Source organism: Sciurus vulgaris (assembly GCF_902686455.1).
Source record: "Sciurus vulgaris genome assembly, chromosome: 7".
NCBI classification, from domain to species: Eukaryota; Metazoa; Chordata; class Mammalia; order Rodentia; family Sciuridae; genus Sciurus; species Sciurus vulgaris.
Window position 1 is genome coordinate 130,545,287 of NC_136467.1, and position 17,885 is coordinate 130,563,171.

The following is a 17,885-nucleotide window of genomic DNA, read 5'->3' on the forward strand; positions in this document are numbered from 1 at the left end:
GACGGGGTAAAGCGGAAGATTGCCAGAAGGCAACTGGGTAAGGACTGGCAAGGAACAGGAAGATGGGACATGGGGACTGAGGTCTTCACAGAAGCAAGCGGAGCCCACTGGTAGTAGGAGAGCTTGCTGCAGACCTGGGATCCCTTCCTGGGGCCCGCTAAAGGCCAGGGCAATTCAGAGAGAAGCTCTGTTAGACACATGAAGAGCAGAAAGTGCAGAGAGCTCCCATGGTGACCAGAAGCCCTGCCAGACTCATGCAGCATGGGTCTCTGTCAGGTGCTAGAGCATTCAGGATAAACTGCATGTCAGCTGAAACAGAGGGTCCAGACTGTCACTGAGGCACATGAACCAAAGCCTGAGAAGAATGGATCCAGCTCTGAGGAGATGAGTGTGGGTGCAGCCTTTGGTGCAGGACACTGTGCCAGACAATAAGTACTCAGAAAGACAGCAAGCCCTTTCTAAACAGGCATGGAGTGCCACAACAAACCCACGGGACCTGAGTGAGGTACACAGCAGGGGTGCTCCTGGCATAAATGTGCAACCATACACGCAGTTTCACCACTGACGGAAAAGCTTCCCCAATGCAGAGGAACCCCCACTGGTTCTTTACTGCTGTAAAGCCCCAGACCTCCCTTGACATGTTCAAGCGCATTTCTGGTGAGGAAGGACAGGCCTCCCTGGTCTTGCACAATGAGAGCTATTCCTGATGTTGGCAGAGAACTCTAGCAGAGCTCAGATCTTAGAAACACCAAGTACGGCCGCCAGAGAAACTAGACTTCAAATTTACACATTTCAAGTCCTAGAGTGAAGATACATATGCATTTAAAGATAGAGAAAGGCCGGAAGAACGTCGAGGAGTACTAGTGAGCCATGGATGGAAAGTCCAGTGGAAATGGACAGAAACCAAATATGTATTTAAAACTTTACCACGGCCGGGTGTGGTGGCACATGTCTGCAATCCCAGCAACTTGGGAGGCTGAGGCAAGAGGATTGCAAGTTCAGGGAGACTCTGCCTCAAAATCAAAGGGCTGGGGATGTGGCTCAGTGGTAGAGTACCCCCGGGTTCAATCCTGGTACCCCAAACCACCAAACTTCACAAGGGACTTGTGTCCAAGATGGAGAATCAGTGGCCAGTGCTTCCCTAGATTTGTGGTCACCTTGCAAAGAGCAAAGTCATCATGTGACCCTCATTCTTGTCACCCATCCTCATCTGAAATCGGAGGATTTGGAAGGAAGAAGAACAACTGTTGTTATTTTCAACAGGAAGGGTTTCTCCTCTGCCCCTCTCTCAAACAGCAAATCACAAAGAGCCAAGAAATGTGAACTGTGGTGTCAAGGTAGACAGTCAGCAGCAAAATAATACTATTATGAACATAATAAATTTCTATACATCAGCAATAATTAAAAAGCTGTTCAGAATAACCACATGACATAAAAACAAAAGTCAATAAACATGATGAAAAATACCCTTTATCAAGCAATATGTTTACTGAGGAAACAAATGAAATAAAAGCACATCCTATTCCTAGATGAACAATCCGACATATACTGTAAGGATGTCAGTTCACCCCAAATAGACTAGCAAACAAAATGAAATTCCCCCCCACACAAAAATCTTCCTGCATAGTTTTGTGAACTTCATTAATGTATATGAAGTGGGATGTGGAAGTTCACATGGGTAAGGAAACAGGAAGGCTGATTCAGTGCCAGAGACAAGGCAGAGTTCAATGGAGCAGGCAAAGAGAAAGCCAGACTGTGCTGCCCTTTAGTGTAAGGCCACTTGCACCTTAAATAAGTGGAGACAGACTGAACCAGAATAACTGCTCAACTGTAAACAGATAAATACATTGGACATGTAGTATACTACATATCTATATAGACTCCAGATGAATTACTACAACAGCAAAGTCATAGGAAACTAAGGAAAGAATATTTTATACATACATATCTGGTGTGGAAACAGATTTCTGTAAACATGATATCAACATAGAAACACTAAAGAAAAATTTGATGGATTTGGCAACCTAAAATTTCCATACCATTTTCATGTTAGAAAATAGGAGAAAATGATAAATTGGGGAAAATACAACATGCAGTATCAAAAGGCTGTTAATTATCTCAATATATAAAGAGTACTTGCAAATCAATAGAAAAAAGGTATCTCCATGTAAGAAAGGACTATGGATACAAATAGGCAATTCAGAAAAGACTAATATGCATCCCGTCACCATATGAGAACCGTTCAACCCCACCAGCTGCCAAGAGAACACAACCTAAACCAGGTGCCATTCTTTAAATGGTCAAAAAAGCAGATTTTCAAAAACAAAACAAAACAAAACACTCAGGTTGTCAGCTGTTGTTAGGAATTAAGCATCATTTCCATACCTCTCTGATGAGTGTGTCCTTTTGTGTGAAATCTCAGAAGAGCAGATATTCCATGTCTCAGGCATGTCCTAGACCTTTACCTCTTTTGGATCAGCAATTATAACTCCTGAGTTTTCTCCTGAGGAAGCAATCAAATAGACACACACTAAGATTTGGACCACCAAAAATGTGAATTGTAAGTGTTAATATCAAACCTGGGGAAAACAATGGAGTCTTCATCAAGGCAGTGGTTTTAAGTGAGTCAATTTAAAAGTAGTGACTACATTTACATAAAGGGTCTGTGTATAAATCCAAAGTCTCTTCAGTAAAGCATCTAATGACATGGGGACATGCTCATGGCATAATGCTAAGTGAAAAAGGTCTCAAATTCACAGACATTGTGATCTCCATGTCATCTTGTAAAAATGAACTTTGTCTTAGAGCCACACTGTACTTCCTCTTCCAAGTGAAGAATTCATGTCTAACATAGTCTGAACAAAGAACATAACGGAGGCTACACAGAAGCATCTGGACCAGGGACAGTCTGAGAGGTGGGTTGGCTTGAGATCCAAGTGCAGAGGAAGCCTTCCCCTCCCAGCTGACCTTGCAGGTGTGGTGCTGGGCACCTGGGCCTCCACCTGTCTGTTCACCTGTATCTGCTAAAACTCACTCTTCAGAATGAGGCCTGAAATCCTGCCTAGCAAAGCAGCCTACAGAGGGTGGTCAGCAAATGTCAGGCGGGGTGTGCTTTGATGATGGCTGAATAGTGTTAAGATGCATAGGCACAGAGGGGGAGCCCACGCAGAGGGGAGGTGTCTGGGCAGTGGGGCCACAGGAGTCCTAGTGCCTGTGGGCAGGCAGGAGCTTCAGAGAGGGGCAGAGCACCTGCCAAAGATTGCTGGGCCCCTCCACTGAGCCAGCAGAAGCCCAAGGCAGCACCCAGATGGCTTCTGCTGAGCTGAGGCTGAGGTCCTGTGCTGAGTCCCCCTGGCATATCCCAGTGTTGATGAACACAGGTCTCTCCACCTTCCCTGGTAGAGAGCTCACATGCTCACAGGTGGGAGTGACCATGTGGCTATTGCTCCCCAGCAGTGAGGTCAGTGCTGATTTCCCTGGCACCACTGGGATCTGGCAGAGCATCTCCCCAGGCTATCACTGTGCATACATCATTTCTGATCTCAGTACAAACTCAACGGTTTTCCAGAGGCCCAGCCTCTTCTTTCACCCATGTAGAGGGTGCAGCTCAAGACTCTGGGGGACAGAGATGCCAGCCACAGCTGGGCCCAGGATAGGCACTCCCCAAAGTCCCTGACGACACCTGCTCCCTGCGCCAGTGTCAGGCACACTCTGTGCCTCCCTGACCAGCAATTCTGGGGCTCCATGTCCTTGGCAGGACTTGTCTTCTCTGGGCAGGAGGACTGGCCAACCCTTTTCCTCTCTTCTTCACCTGCCCATCTGATCTCCCATTTCCCACCTGGCCCCATCTCAGGCCAGATTAGGCCTGCCATAGGTCCAGGTCCTGGCAGGGCTGGGGTCCAGTAGAAAGGGGTGCACCCCTGCCAAGGGCAGCCAGCACTCACTAAGGATGGTCCAGAAACAGCACCAGGGCTTGGCCTTAGACTGCTTCATGCCTCCATCAACAGAGTCCTCCAGACATGGCAACAGGGCCCCAGCATCCCTAGTGTGCTTCTGTGGGCTTGGGTCCCTGGATCTGTGCTCCAGGGGAGCAAGTGGACAGCATGTCCTGTAAGGGACAGAGCAGGGTGGGACTGGGACACATTGTACATTTTCAGCTCACAGAGGCTATTCTCACACAGGATGTACTGACAGAGGCAGTTCTCACAGAGGCCATGCTCACAGAGGTCTTGTTCACATAGATGGTGCTCACCAAGGCTGAGCTCACAGGGACTGTGCTCACAGAAGACAAATTCACAGAGGCCGTTCTCACACAGGCCATGCTCACAGAGGCAGTTCTCGCAGATGTCATGCTCACAGAGGCTGTGCTCACAGAGGCCTTCCTCACAGAGGCCATGCTCACAGAGTTCGTACTAACAGAGGTTGAGTTCACAGAGGCCATGCTCACAGTGGCCTTGCTCACAAAGGCCCTTCTGATAGAGGCCTTGATCATGGAGGCTGTGTTCACACAGGCCTTCCTCACAGAGAACTTGCTTACTGAGGCCATTCTCACAAAGGCTGAGCTCACAGAGACCTTGCTCACAGAGGCTGAGTTCACATAGGAGGAGCTCACAGAGGCCTTCCTCACAGAGGGCTTGCTCACAGAGGTCATGCTCAGAGACCTTGCTCACAGAGTCTGTGCTCACAGTGGCCATGTTCATACAAGCCATTCTCACAGAGGATGAGCTCACAGAGGCCTTACTCACAAAGGCCATGATCAGAAAACTTGTTCAAAGAGGCCAAGCTCACAAAGGGTTTCTCACAGTGGCTGTGCTCAGAGAGGCCATTCTCACAGAGTCCGAGTCCATAGAGGCCATGCTATGGAGGCTATTCTCACAGAGGACTGGCTCACACAGGCCAAGGTCACATAAAAGGAGCTCACAGGTTTTCCTCACAGAGGCCATGTTCACAGAGACCTTGCTCACATAGGCAATGCTGACAGAGGCTGAGCTCACAGATGTCGAGCTCACAGAGGCTGTACTCACAGGAGATGAGCTCACAGAGGCCTTACTCACAGGAGATGAGCTCACACAGGCCTTGCCCACAGAGCCCGAGCTCACTGAGGCCGAACTCACAGGGGCAATGTTCCCAGAGGATGAAATCATAGTCTCACACAGAGGCCATGCTCACAAAGGCCATTCTCACAGAGGCCATGTTCACAGAGACTGTGCTCACTGGGGCCCTTCTCACAAAGGACGAACTCACAGAGGTCATTCTCCAACAGATAATGCTCACAGAGGTCATACACACAAGAGGCCATGCAGACAGAGGCCTTGTTATAGATGCCTTGCTCAAAGAGGCAGTGCTCACAGAGGCCTTCCTCCCGGAGGGCTTGCTAACAGAGATCGTCCTCACAGAGTCCATACTCACAGTGGCTGAAGGCATAGAGGCTGTTCTCACAGAGGCTGAGCTCACAGAGGCCTTGCTCACAGAGACCGAGATCACAGAGATCGTGCTCACAGAGGCCAAGGTCACAGAGGACTTTCTCACACAGGCCATACTCACAGAGGCCTTGTTCACAAAGGCTGTGCACGCAGAGGTCTTCCTCACAGAGGGCTTGCTTACAGAAGCTGTGTTCACAGAGATCTTTCTCACAGTGGCGGTGCACATAGAGGCTTTTCTCACAGAGGCTGAGCTCACAGAGGCCATGATCACAGAGGCCAAGGTCACAGGGGGCTGTCTCAAAAAGGCCATTCTCACAGAGGCCTTGCTCACAAAGGTCGATTGCACAGAGGCTGAACTCACAGAGGCCTTGCTCACAGAGGTCTTGCTCACAGAGTCTGAGCTCACAGAGGCTGTACTCACAGTGGCCTAGCTCACAGATGGCTTGCTCACATAGGCAGGGCTCACAGAGGCCGAATTTGCAGAGGATGAACTCACAGAGGTTGTTCTCACACAGGGATGCTCAGAGAAGGAGTTCTCACAGAGGCTGTGCTCACAAAGACCTTTTTCATAGAGATGGTTTTCACAGAGGATGTGCTCACAGAGGAAGAACTCACAGAGGTCCTTTTCACACAGGACATGCTCACGGAGGCTGTGCTTGCAGAGGCTTTTTCACAGACACCTTGCTCACAGAGTCCAAGCTCTCAGAGGCCTTGCTCTCAGATGCTGTACTCACAGAGGCCTTCCTCACAGAGGGCTTACTCACAGAGGCTGTACTCACAAGAGACATTGCTCTCACTGTTCAAGCTCACAGAGGCCATGATCACAGAGTCTTAGCACACAGGCGACTTGCGCACATAGGCAGGGCTCACAGAGGCCAAGCTCACAGGAGCCATGCTCCCAGAGGCAGTTCTCACAAAGGCCGTTCTCAAAGAGGCTGTTCTCACAGTGGCTGTGCACATAGAGGCTGTTCTCACAGAAACCAAGCTCACAGAGGCCTTGCTCACAGAGTCCCTGTTCAGTCTAAGCTCACCGAAGCCATGCCCAGAGAGTCCTTGTTCACAGAGGCTGTGCTCGCAGAAGCCTTTCACACAAACACCTTGCTCACAGAGGCCGAGCTTACAGAGGCCTTGATCACAGAGACTGTGTTCACAGAGGGCTTGCTTACAGAGGATGAGCTCATGGAGGCCTTGCTCACAGAGACTGTGCTCACAGAGGCCACGTACACAGAGGGCTTTCTCAAACAAGCTGGCCTCACAGAGACCTTGCTCACAAAGGTCGATTGCACAGAGGCTGAACTCACTGAGGCCTTGCTCACAGAGATGTTGGTCACAGAGGTCTTACTCAGAGTCTGAGCTCACAGAGGCCATTCTCACAGTGGCCTATCTCACAGAGACCTAGCACACAGATGGCTTGCTCACATAGACAGGGCTCATAGAGGCCGAGCTCACAGGGGCCATGCTCACAAATGATCAACTCACAGAGGCCCTTCTCACACAGACCATGCTCAGAGAAGCAGTTCTCACAGAGGCCATGCTCACAGAGGCTGTGCTAACAAAGACCGTTCTCACAGAGGGATTCCTCAAAGAGGGCTTGGTTACAGAGGCCATGCTCATAGAGGCCTTGCTGACAGAGGCTCTGAACACAGAGTCCTTGCTCAGAGACCTTGCTCACAAAGGCCTTCCTCACAGAGGCAGTAATCACAGAGGTCTTTCTCACACAGATCGTCCTCACAGAGGTCTTGCTCACAGTGGTCATGCTCTCAGAAGCCTAGCTCACAGAGGCCAGGCTCATACAGACCTTGCTCACAGAGGCTGTGCTCACAGAGGCCATGCTCACAGAGGACAAAGTCACAGAGGGGTTTCTCACACAGACCATGCTCACAGAGGCCTTCCTCAGAGTCCATGCTCACAGAAGCCATTCTCACAGAGGCCTACATCACAGAGTGCTTGCTCACATAGGTGGTGCTCACAGCGGCCAAGCTCACAGTCTGACCTCACAGAGGCCGTGCCCCCAGAGGCTGAGCTCACAGGGTCCGAGTTCACAGGGGCCATGCTCACAGAGGATGACGTCACAGAGGGCGTTCTCATACAGGCCATTCTCAGAGGCAGTTCTCACAGAGGCCATTCTCACAAAGGATGTGCTCACAAAGTCCTTCCTCATAGAGGCCTTGCTCACAGAGGCTGTGCTCACAGAGGCCTTCCTCAGAGAGTCCGAGCTCACAGATGCCGTAATCACAGAGGCCCAGCTCATGGAGGGCTTGCTCACATAGGCAGGGCTCACGGAGTCCATAATCACAAAGGCCACTCTCATAGAGGCCTTGCTCACAGAGGCCTTTCTCACAGAGACTTTGCTAACACAGGCCTTACTCAAAGAGACTTGCTCACAGAGTCTGTGCTCATAAAGGCCAGTCTCATACAAGCCTTGCTCACAGGGGCTGTGCTCACAGAGGCCAAGTTCACAGAGGCCTAGTACATAGAGGGCTTGCTCACAGAGGCCATTCTCAGACAGGCCATGCTCACAGAGGCCATTCTCACGAACAGAGGCCATACACACAGAGGCTGTGCACACAGAGTCCTTGCTCATCGAGGCCTTGCTCACAGAGGCTGTGCTCACAGAGGCCTTGCTCACTGAGTCTGCAATCACAGTGGCCATGTGCATAGAGGCCATCCTCACAGAGTGTGTGGGCACAGAGGCCTTACTCAAAGAGGGCTTGGTTACAGAGAACTTGCTCACAGAATCTGAGCTCAGAATGGCCATGCTCACATAGGTCTTGCTCACAAAGGCCATGCTCATAGAGGCCTTGCTCACAGAGGCTGTGCTTGAGGAAGCCTTTCTCACAGAGACCTTTCTCACAGAGGCCTTGCTCACAAAGTCTGAGCTCACAGCAGCTGTGTTCACAGAGGCCTAGTTCACAGAGGCCTTGCTCACATAGGCAGTGCTCACAGAGGCTGAGCTCAAAGAGGCCATTTTCACAGAGGCTGAACTCACAGATTCCGGGCACGCACAGGCCTTACTCACTGATTCGGAGCTTACAGAGGCCTTGTTCACACAGGCCCTGCTTACAGAGTCCATGCTCATAGAGGCCATTCTCACAGAGGCTTGCTCAAATAGGTGGTGCTCACAGAGGCTGAGCTCAAAGAGACTGTACTCACAGAGGACCAGCTCACAGAGCCTGACCTCACATGGGCCATGATCACAGAGGCTGTGCTCCCAGAGGCTGAGCTCACAGAGGGCTTTCTCACACAGGCCGTGCTCACAGAAGCCAAACTCACAGAGTCCAAGCTCACAGAGGCCTAGCTCACAAAGGCCATCCTCACAGTGGCTGTGTGCACAGAGGCCGTACTTACAGAGGCCATGGTGACAGAGACCTTGCTCATAGAGGCCTTTCTCATAGAAGATGAGCTCACAGAGGCTGTGCTCATAGAGACCATTCTCATAGAGGCTGAGCTCACAGAGGCCGTACTCACAGAGGCCTTGCTTACAAAGGCCATTCTTACAGAGGATGAACTCACAGAGGCCAACATCACAGTGGCTGAGCTCACAGAGGCCTAGCTCACAGAGGACTTGCTCACAGAGATTGTTGTCAAAGATTCCAAGCTCACAGAGTTCAAGCTCACAGAAGCCGAGCTCACAGAGGCCTTGCTCACAGAGGCTGTTCTCAGATAGGCCTTGCTCACAAAGGCCTTACTCGCAGGCCTTGCTCTCAGAGGATGAGCTCACAGAGGCCTTGCTCACAGAGGTCAATCTCACAGAGGCTGAGCTCACACAGGCCGTGCTCCCAGAGGCTGAGCTCATAGGGGCCTTGCTCACAGAGGCTGAGCTCACATAGGCTGTGCTCACAGAGGCCGAGCTCACAGGGGCCATTCTCACAGAGGCTGAGCTCACATATGCCATGCTCACAGAGGCCTTGCTCACAGAGGACAAGATCACAGAGGCCTTGCTCACAGAGGACAAACTCACACAGGTTGTTCTCACAGAGGCCATGCTCACAGATTTCGAGCTCACAGAGGCCATGCTAAGGGGTTGGGACTGCAGGTATGGAAGGGCATTCCCCAAGATGGCAGGGTGAGAGCCAGGCAGTAACCAGTGGTCACAAGAGACCCAGCCTCCAAATTCTGTCTGAACCCTGCAGCAGCCTTGACCTTTATAGCATTCAAGGTCACAGGCTTGGCCACTGTTTAAAAGCATATGAAGGTTCAGGGGCTCTTCTGCTGTGGCTTGCAGACAGCTTGTTATCTTGTCTGCAGCTCCCCAAATCCCTGGCCCATTGCCCTGCACCTAAAGCAGTTGTCCCTGGGGGTGAAGCTGTTGTCTGAGTGAAATACCCCAGAAGTCCCTCCAACCTCCCAGAAAATATAGCCAGTTGACACTGCATAAGCAATCCTCAGTGGGCACGCACATGCACACAGCTGGGGCTGAGCAGTACGCTGTCTGTGCAAAGAGTTGAACTGTACCTTGACCTAAGTGCAAGAGGAAGATGACTACAGTGTCTGAGGAGCTGCATCTGACCTGACAGTGCACAGTGCTGGTGACAGAGTGGGAGTTCTGGTGTCTAACCAAAGACCAGGAAGTGCTTCTCCGTCTTCCATGCCTTGGCAGGGCCTGACACATGGGCCTCAGTGAGGGAGATGTGGTCACTGCCAGTGAGGTCGGCTCCCTGGGGGTGCTATAGACCCCTGATCATGTGCTCCCTATGGTGATGGCTCCCTCCTTTTTCTAAGGGTCCCATTTATCCCCGGACTTAGGGTTCAGCAGGAAGGCTGTCTCCTCCATCTGCACAGGACATTCAATCTACATTCAAATACTCTCCAGCCGCTCCCACCACATTTGCTGCCCATCCCTGGCCCAAGTTACTGTTTTCTGGCCACTGAGTGTTTCTTGCCCACCATCCTCCCATCTCATCTCCACACAGGGGCTGAAAACTGTCCTGAAGCACAAATGAGACCCTTCACCATGTGCTATTAGCTCTCTGACAGTCTCACCCAGCCTTCAGGCTGATATCCAGTCTCTTAAGTGACCTGCAAATCTGGTCCTAAACACCTCCACCTCCTCTGATACCCACCACACACTGCTCTGCCAGCTGCCCTCAGGGGCTTATACCTCCAACTCCCTCAAGTCCCTGACACAAGCCCTTTGCACATGCCATCCCCTGCTCCTGGACAGCTTTCCCTCCAGGTCTCTGTGCAGGTCACTTCTTGTGGACAGGTGTCAGCTCAGCCATCTGCACCTAAAGGGCTCCCCTTTGCCCACTCGGCCTAAGGCAGCCCCACTTCTGAAGTCACATGACTGAGCATTCGGCATGATCTTGTCTTGTGTGAATTGATGGCTCCACTGCCCATCTCCACACCTGAAAGAGGAAGGCTCTCCCCAGGCCTACCACAGTGCTGTCACAAACTAGGCACACAACACAAGTGTGTGGGTGGAATAAGTGAATGAAAGTATCCATGGAGGACTGAGAGGGCTCTTCATTGCTTGGGCATTGTCACCTGTAAAACTGGTGAAAGGATGGGCCCAGCAGGACAGGAGATCAGGGGTTGCTCCCAGTTTCAGATGTGATGGGCCCACAGCATGGACCCTGGCTCACAGCCCACTTACCTGCAGGTCCTTGAGGGCTTTCTGGGCTTGCTCTGGCTTCCGGTACTCCACGAATCCAAACCCCATGGAAGTCAACGCTCCTGGAACAGGGGGCCCACTGTGAGAGGGAGCATGGAGTGAGCCAGGGCTCAGCTTTGGATCCTTTCCAGTTCCCTTTCCAGCCCCCACATGGCCTCAGCTCCAGGCTTGCCATTTATGACTAGTTGCCCCAGCGAATCTGCTGCAGAGGTTCACTGACTATTAATTAACAGATTACTGATGTGATAATTAACTTTCTAATAGGATCCCGCCTTCGTGAGGGAGGGGCAAGTGACTCAGGGCTGACCACTGTTCTCCAGCAGGAGCCTCTACCTGGACGGCCCTGCCTCCATGTGGTGTCTTGAGCACCCAGGGCTGCCACCTGGGGGCCTTTTTGACCTTTGGATCTGGCTTCTGGATTTTGGGTCTAATATTCTGACAGGGAGGTGAAGGTGCCCTGGCTCTGCCTGGTTCCCCACTCCAAGGCAATAGGAGGCCAGAGGGCAAGAGCAACAGCAGCATCTCCAGGGGCGCTGCTTCCTGTCAGTGTGTGTGTGTGTGTCAGGTGTAGAGGGGTAATGCTGGGGAGTCCCACGGGGCACTCAAAAGCACAAGGTCTCTAACTGCACTTCTGCCTCCCCTGCAGAGCCCTGCACCTGTGTTTCTATCCAGAGGCTGAGGGTCCCAGGACCAGGCATGCTAGGAAACCTTGTGAACAGCCCAAACGTGGCTCAGAACTGCAGGGGGCAGGCAGTCCTGTCCCGTGGTGACTGTCAGTTTGCTCTCTGAGCAGAGAGCTTTCGTTTGGGGGCAGAAGGCTGTGGGTGGTGAGCTGGTGGCATCTGCACCTGAGTATCAAACATACTCCTGAGAAAGAGGAGCTCACTCACCCTCCGACACAGCAGGGCCATACTGCCTGGGAGGCTGGTCTCTGCCAAGAGCAGCACCTGGCTCCTGGCCTCTGTGCCTGTGGGATCAGCCCACAGGAAATGCTGACCTGGGACTGAGGGAGAGGAACACATGCTGGTGCCAAGAACCCAGCTCTGCTGGCCCCCCATGTGCCAATTCTGTATAAGCTCTGCCCACCATCTCTCCTTGTGCCCCTCAAGGGTTAGCAGTATGACCTGCTGCTACACAGCTGCCTGCAACCAGCCATCCTTCACACCAGCCCTAGGCCAAGCTTGGCCTCGTCCTGCTGCACCTAGCTGACCAGATGCCACCTAGCTCTCCCCAATGCCTGGCTGGATGACAAGCTCTGGAAAGGACAGTGGGCACCCCAAGAGCTGCTTCCAACATGAACAATGGGTGGCATGGCAAGGTGCTGCTGAGTGCTCGCAGGGGTGAGGGCAGGTTCCCACAGGGGCAGTGTCCCTGTGGCCTGGTTTATCTGCTGCCATGGCAGCCTGAGCAGACAGAGGCAAGGGACCTCTAACTTCATGCACATAAGTGTCTGCTTAAAACCCTCAGTTGTTCCCCACCAGGCTGCAGTCCAAACCCCTGCAGTGCATAAAAACCACTTCCTAAGCTGGAAATTGCCTCCCTTTCCAGGGCACCTCCTGCCTTGGCCTCTGCCACCAGGCTGCTCAGCCTCCCTGTCTCTAGTCCCACTCTGACTTGAGAACCTGCCACAGCCCTCCTGGTCCTGTGCTGAATCCACCAGCTCCCATGTCCCCCAGCTACTGCAGGTGCCTGGGGACAGGGACCGCATCTCTGGCGCTCACTGCCTGGTGGTCCAGACCAGTTAGGGAGTGAATAAGCAGTGGTCACTCTTGACTTGTGCTGCACCCCACCATGTCCGCGAATCAAAGGGCTGCTGCATGGGGTACATGGCTGTGATAAAGGACAAAGGACATGTCCTTGCTCATGTTCTGCAGGGAACAAGGGCATGAATGAGGGGAAGCCAGGAGTGTCAGAAACAAGACCCAGGGCTGAAGGGAGAGGCCAGGTTGTCTCTGCCTGCCCACTACCTAATGGCCAGGGAGGTGCAGATTAATGACATGATGGAATGATCTAGAAGTTCTATGTATGGGTCACTTCCCTTGGAACTGAAGCAGGAAAGCCCACAATCAGTCCTTTTGCTGTGTCTGGAAGGATTCGGGAGGAGGGAGCCCCTGGGTGCTTATGGTACCCTGCCCACCCACTAGGTGCACAGCTCCAGGACCACGTGACAGCCTGCAAGGCTCTGGACAGCTTAGGATGCGTGGGCCTCTTTGACTGCACAGCACGAGTCTCCAAGAGAGAGGAGGGGCTGTTTCAGACAAGCCTGGCTGCCCTCCCCACCTGCAGGTACCATTTCTTCTGGAACCACTTCCTTTCAGCCAAGATTTCCATGGGTTACCTGCTTTGCTCCTCTTGGAGATGGAGCAGCACCTCACAGCACCCACTTTGGAAAACACCTGGGGAAGAGAGGATCATGCAGCCACCAACTTCTGGGAGCATCTGCCACCTGCGTGGGAGCATCTCCAGTCAAGATGGGTCCACCCGCAGGCACAAAGCAGGAGGCATGCAGAGCTGACTGCAGGACACTGCTCACTGTGCATGGGCCTGTGCCAGGCCCCACACCATCCACCTGCCTAGTGACCCAGAGACACCCTCAGATGGGCAGCTAAGGGCCAGGGAGCTGGCAGTTGGGGTCACAAAGCTGGACATACTGGACTTGGGCCTGGGCTGCTGAGCCACTGTGCAGCCTGCCAAGCTGTCTTCCCACGTCTGCCTATGGAGATCCTGGGTCATTTGGAGGTGGTGAGCGATGGCCTGTTCCAAGTAAACTTGTCAGTCCTCCGGGCCTCTCGAAACAGCAGCTGGGCTGCTTTCTTCCTCCACTTACAGAGGGAAGAACTAAGCCTTGGAACAGCTGAGAGGTCTGCCACAGACCCCAGAAGCTGGTGTCAGTTCAGGGCCTTGGAATCTACTGAGCCCAGGCTTGACCACTTCACTGCCCTCTGTACTTAAAGTCAAAATAATTCTAAAAATCTGTAAGTCACACTCTAGGTTTCCCCTCCCTTCTCCTGTCTCCCTTTAGAGTCCAGCTAAGGCCCATTCCATGTGGCTCTGGCTCTGGCCCTGTCTTCAGTACCAAAGACAGGCAGGTGCTCAGTACTGTCCACCAAGTGAGTGACAGGTAGCAGGAGGAGTGGAGACCCTCACACACACCGGCGGCAGACTCATGCTTCAGGTGTGGGACCCTCTACCTGGAGGATCTCACTCGTCCTAGTCAAACCTTCAAAACAACCCAATGGGAAAGTTCCACTCGTGCCTCTATGACAGCTGGAGAAACTGAGGCACAGAAAGGCTGCAGGGCTTTCCCATTAGCAAGGAGTGAGACTAGGATCCAGGCCCGGGAGGACTGACCCCTGATCATGTCTCCACACTCAGGTGCTGGGACAGGGTCCTGTGATCTGGGTGTGTTTCCCCACAGTGCTCTAATGGGCTGAGTGAGCTCAGAACAGTGAGGCAACCTCTCTGAAGCTCCATCTCCCAGTTGAACTAGATGGTCCTGGCTGAACCTTCCAGCTCCAGGGCCTTCAATTCTGAGGACATTTTTGAGCTGCCGTTTGTGCAACTCCAGGAAACGCTGATCCAATAGTGATGTCCCACACCATGCCAGGAGTGACAAGGACAACACAGGACCAGAGCTGGCCTAACAGGTTCAGAGCCACCTGCCTTTGAGACACTGCTAGGGTGCTCCTATAAAACTGAGTCACGTGGGTGTCAGTGCTTCACCAGGTGCTCCAGGGCCCCTGGCCATGCTGCCTGCTTGGATCTGGGCCTCTCCACTGCTGTGGCTGTCCTCCTACCTAGGGACAGTCACGGCACAGAGGTGGGTTAGGTGGACACTGCCTCTTCTCTTGAACCCTGCATAGAATTTTAGAGCTCAGGGGACCTTTTGAAAGGAAGGGGAATCAGAGATTTCCATCCTGTAACAATCTCCCTTCCAGGATAAGTTCAGGGCTGTGAGCTGTGTCACTCATCCATTAAGGAGGAAATCTGGTGAGCATCTGTTCTGTGCTGTGCTTGATTCAGCACCTCTGCTAGGGAGTCCCATTTGGGGAGGCAGGGAGCTCACAGACCCCATCCCCTGAGCAGAAGGGGCCCCTCATCCATCCTGGCCCTGCACCCCATGGACTGCCATGCTCACTGGGCATCTGCCTATCCCTTGCCTGGAGCTCCCTACCCTGCCCCTCCAGCTCTCCTCTCACAGGTGCAGACTCACCCCTCCAGAAGTGCCAGGTGGGGACACCCTCACTCATGAGTCTCCTGCAGGCTCCATCAGGCCACACACAGAATTGACTTCTGGGCCACTCACCACAGAAGCAGTTGGGGAACTGTTTTCAAGTGTGCTTGGAACATGGACCACCCCCACCTGATAGCAGGGGAGGTTTTCAGCAGGGCAAGCTGTCTACCATCTGAGCCAGGCCGGACCCAGAGCAGACGCACTGCCCTCATCACAGCCTGGAGCATCCCCCATTCCTGGTGGATACTCACTTCCCTCAGTGTCTCCTCTGTGGTGCTGAAGTTGAGATTTTTAATAAACAGAGTGCATCCTGGAAGGCTCTCATCTTCCTCCTCCTCCTCCTCCTCTTTTGCTCTTGGCTGTGGATGCCTCTGCTCCTTCCCCTGCGGGCTTCCCACCTCCTGGGGTCTCACCATCAGCTACGAACCCCATCAAAAACAAACCACCCTATTAAGTAACATCTACCCACCAAAGCCAGGGCCTAAAGCATGGAACACTGTACCAAGGGGCTCTGCCTCCGTGACACAGTTAGGAGGGACTGCAGGTGACAGCAGTGAGAGAGCCAGGGAGAGAGACAAAGTCTCCCCTGTTGCATTTTTTTTTTTTTTTGTACTGGGGATTGAACCCAGGGGCACTTACCCACTAAGCCACATTCCCAGCCTTATTTTTTTATTTTATTTAGAGACTAGGTCTGGCTGAGTTGCTTAGCATCTCCCTTTTTCTGAGGCTGGCTTTGAATTTAAGATCATCCTGCCTCAGCCTCCTGAGCTGCTGGGATTCCAGACGTGCGTCACCGCACCCAGATCCTCCTCTGTTTTAAAGAGAATATGACAGAAATCCAAACCTACAAGACCCAGATAGGACTAGGCCACACTTATTTTAACTTCAAAATAAATTATGGAAACTGTGTTCTTGAACCATGAACCTAAGCAAAATATTTTTACTTAAAAAAAGCACTTAGTGAACTTTCAAACTGAAATGCATCTTAGAGTTTTGCAAAAATTACAGAATGGGAAAACTTAGAGCATTCTAAAACCCCTTGAATATGGATTTCAAATACCCCTTGAACATGCACGTGTGTCAAAGTGGTTTTGTCTGTACATGAGGAAGTCATAGTATTTTGTAATAATGGAAACTGGGATAAACAACCATGGAGTCACAGACAGAGCATCAAGGCCACCGGAGGCTGGGATTGTAGGTCACCACTGAAATGATGTGCTGAGGAATGCTGAAGGGCACTGATGGACCTGGGGAGCTGAAGGTGAAGACGAGGAGGGTGGTGTGCAGTTCCGCTGGTCTGTTTGAGCTGGGAAAGCGCACATGCACACACAGCCATGAGAACAGCAGGCAGGGGCCTTGGCTGCTTCCACAGCAGCAGACCCAGATGGCTGTACCAATACCTGTCACCACTGCCCCTGCACCTCACCCCCTCTGAAGGAACAGGTTCCAGGGAGAGGGAGGGTGAATGTGGCCTTGCCAATTAGTGGTGGTGCCCACGGGTGCACTGGGCAGAAGGGACAGGGCCACCGGCCATCGGCCAGGGCCTAGTGTGGGTGTCTGTCCCAGTGAAGTTAGCAGACATCTCAGTCTCAGGACAGTTGGAGAAACCCTACTTTAGGGAAGTGCACTCAGTTTGGCTTAATCTCCCCAGTTTTACCAAGTCCTGAGAGCTGGGCCTGGGGACAAACCCTTTCCCCAGGAAAGGCTCAACAGCTATCCCACAGACCCAGGGGTACAGCCCCAGGGTGGGGATTCCTCACCCCAACCCACCTTGGTGCTGAGCAGGTAGCCACCCTGCCCCAGACTCCAGCCCTGCCCCCCAGGCTGGCAGAAGCTCCCGAGGTCCCGAAGCCAAACAGGAGCCCATGAGCTTCTCCCCAGCATGCTTCCCTCCAACAGCTCCCACCTGTGCAGGGCCTAAGGGGGCTTCTGGGTCCTCAGACCTGTCCTGCACTGTCATGCCAAGCTCCAGGGCCCTGTTCTCTGCCTCTTGCTTGTGGCCTGAAGCTTTCCAGTCCTGATTAGGTGTCAACCACTTAGCCGCTGAACAAGACATTCAAATCTCACAGAAACAGCTAGTGACCCAAAGGCCCAAAGGACACCTCCAGTCCTCCAGCTTCCTGGGTCCCAGGCCACAAGGAGGAAACCTCCTTGCAGGTTCCTACCCACCCAAGAAACAACCAACAGACACAGCGAGGGACTCCAGGTGTTGTCATTGATACTCAGAAGCCCACTTTCAAAGGAGAGGGGAGGAAACAGCCTACTAAGTACACAGCAGCTCAGACTCCAGGTCCTGGAGGAGAACTTTAATCAAAGTAAAGTCAAGACCATCAGCAGGAAGACCCTCTGGGTCTCCTGGTCATCCTGCATCTCAGAGTTTGAAGGCCAAGGAAAGAATGGGCAGTAGATCTCCTGCCACATGCCAGGACCTCAGCTGGGTGCCTTGGCTACCTGGCCTCATGCACAACCACAGAGATCACATCACAAACAGAAATGAATGGTCTCGGGAACATTCTGGCATCCCAACACTAGATGCCAAGTGGTTTCAGGAAGGCAAGACAGATTCCAAGAAGACTGACAAAAACTTATAGAGGAGAGAGGTGTGGAGACGATG

The 17,885-nt window shown here is 52.6% G+C and overlaps 1 long non-coding RNA gene across 1 annotated transcript in view; it reads right to left on the minus strand.

Annotated features, from left to right (window-relative positions):
* Positions 1 to 1,333: 1,333 nt before the first annotated feature.
* The window catches only part of LOC306665629, a 70,953-nt gene continuing 54,401 nt past the window's right edge, over positions 1,334 to 17,885 (minus strand). The window contains exon 6 of the long non-coding RNA XR_013765095.1: positions 1,334 to 2,503. This is a non-coding gene — a long non-coding RNA (uncharacterized lncRNA). The remainder of the gene's footprint in view (positions 2,504 to 17,885) is intronic.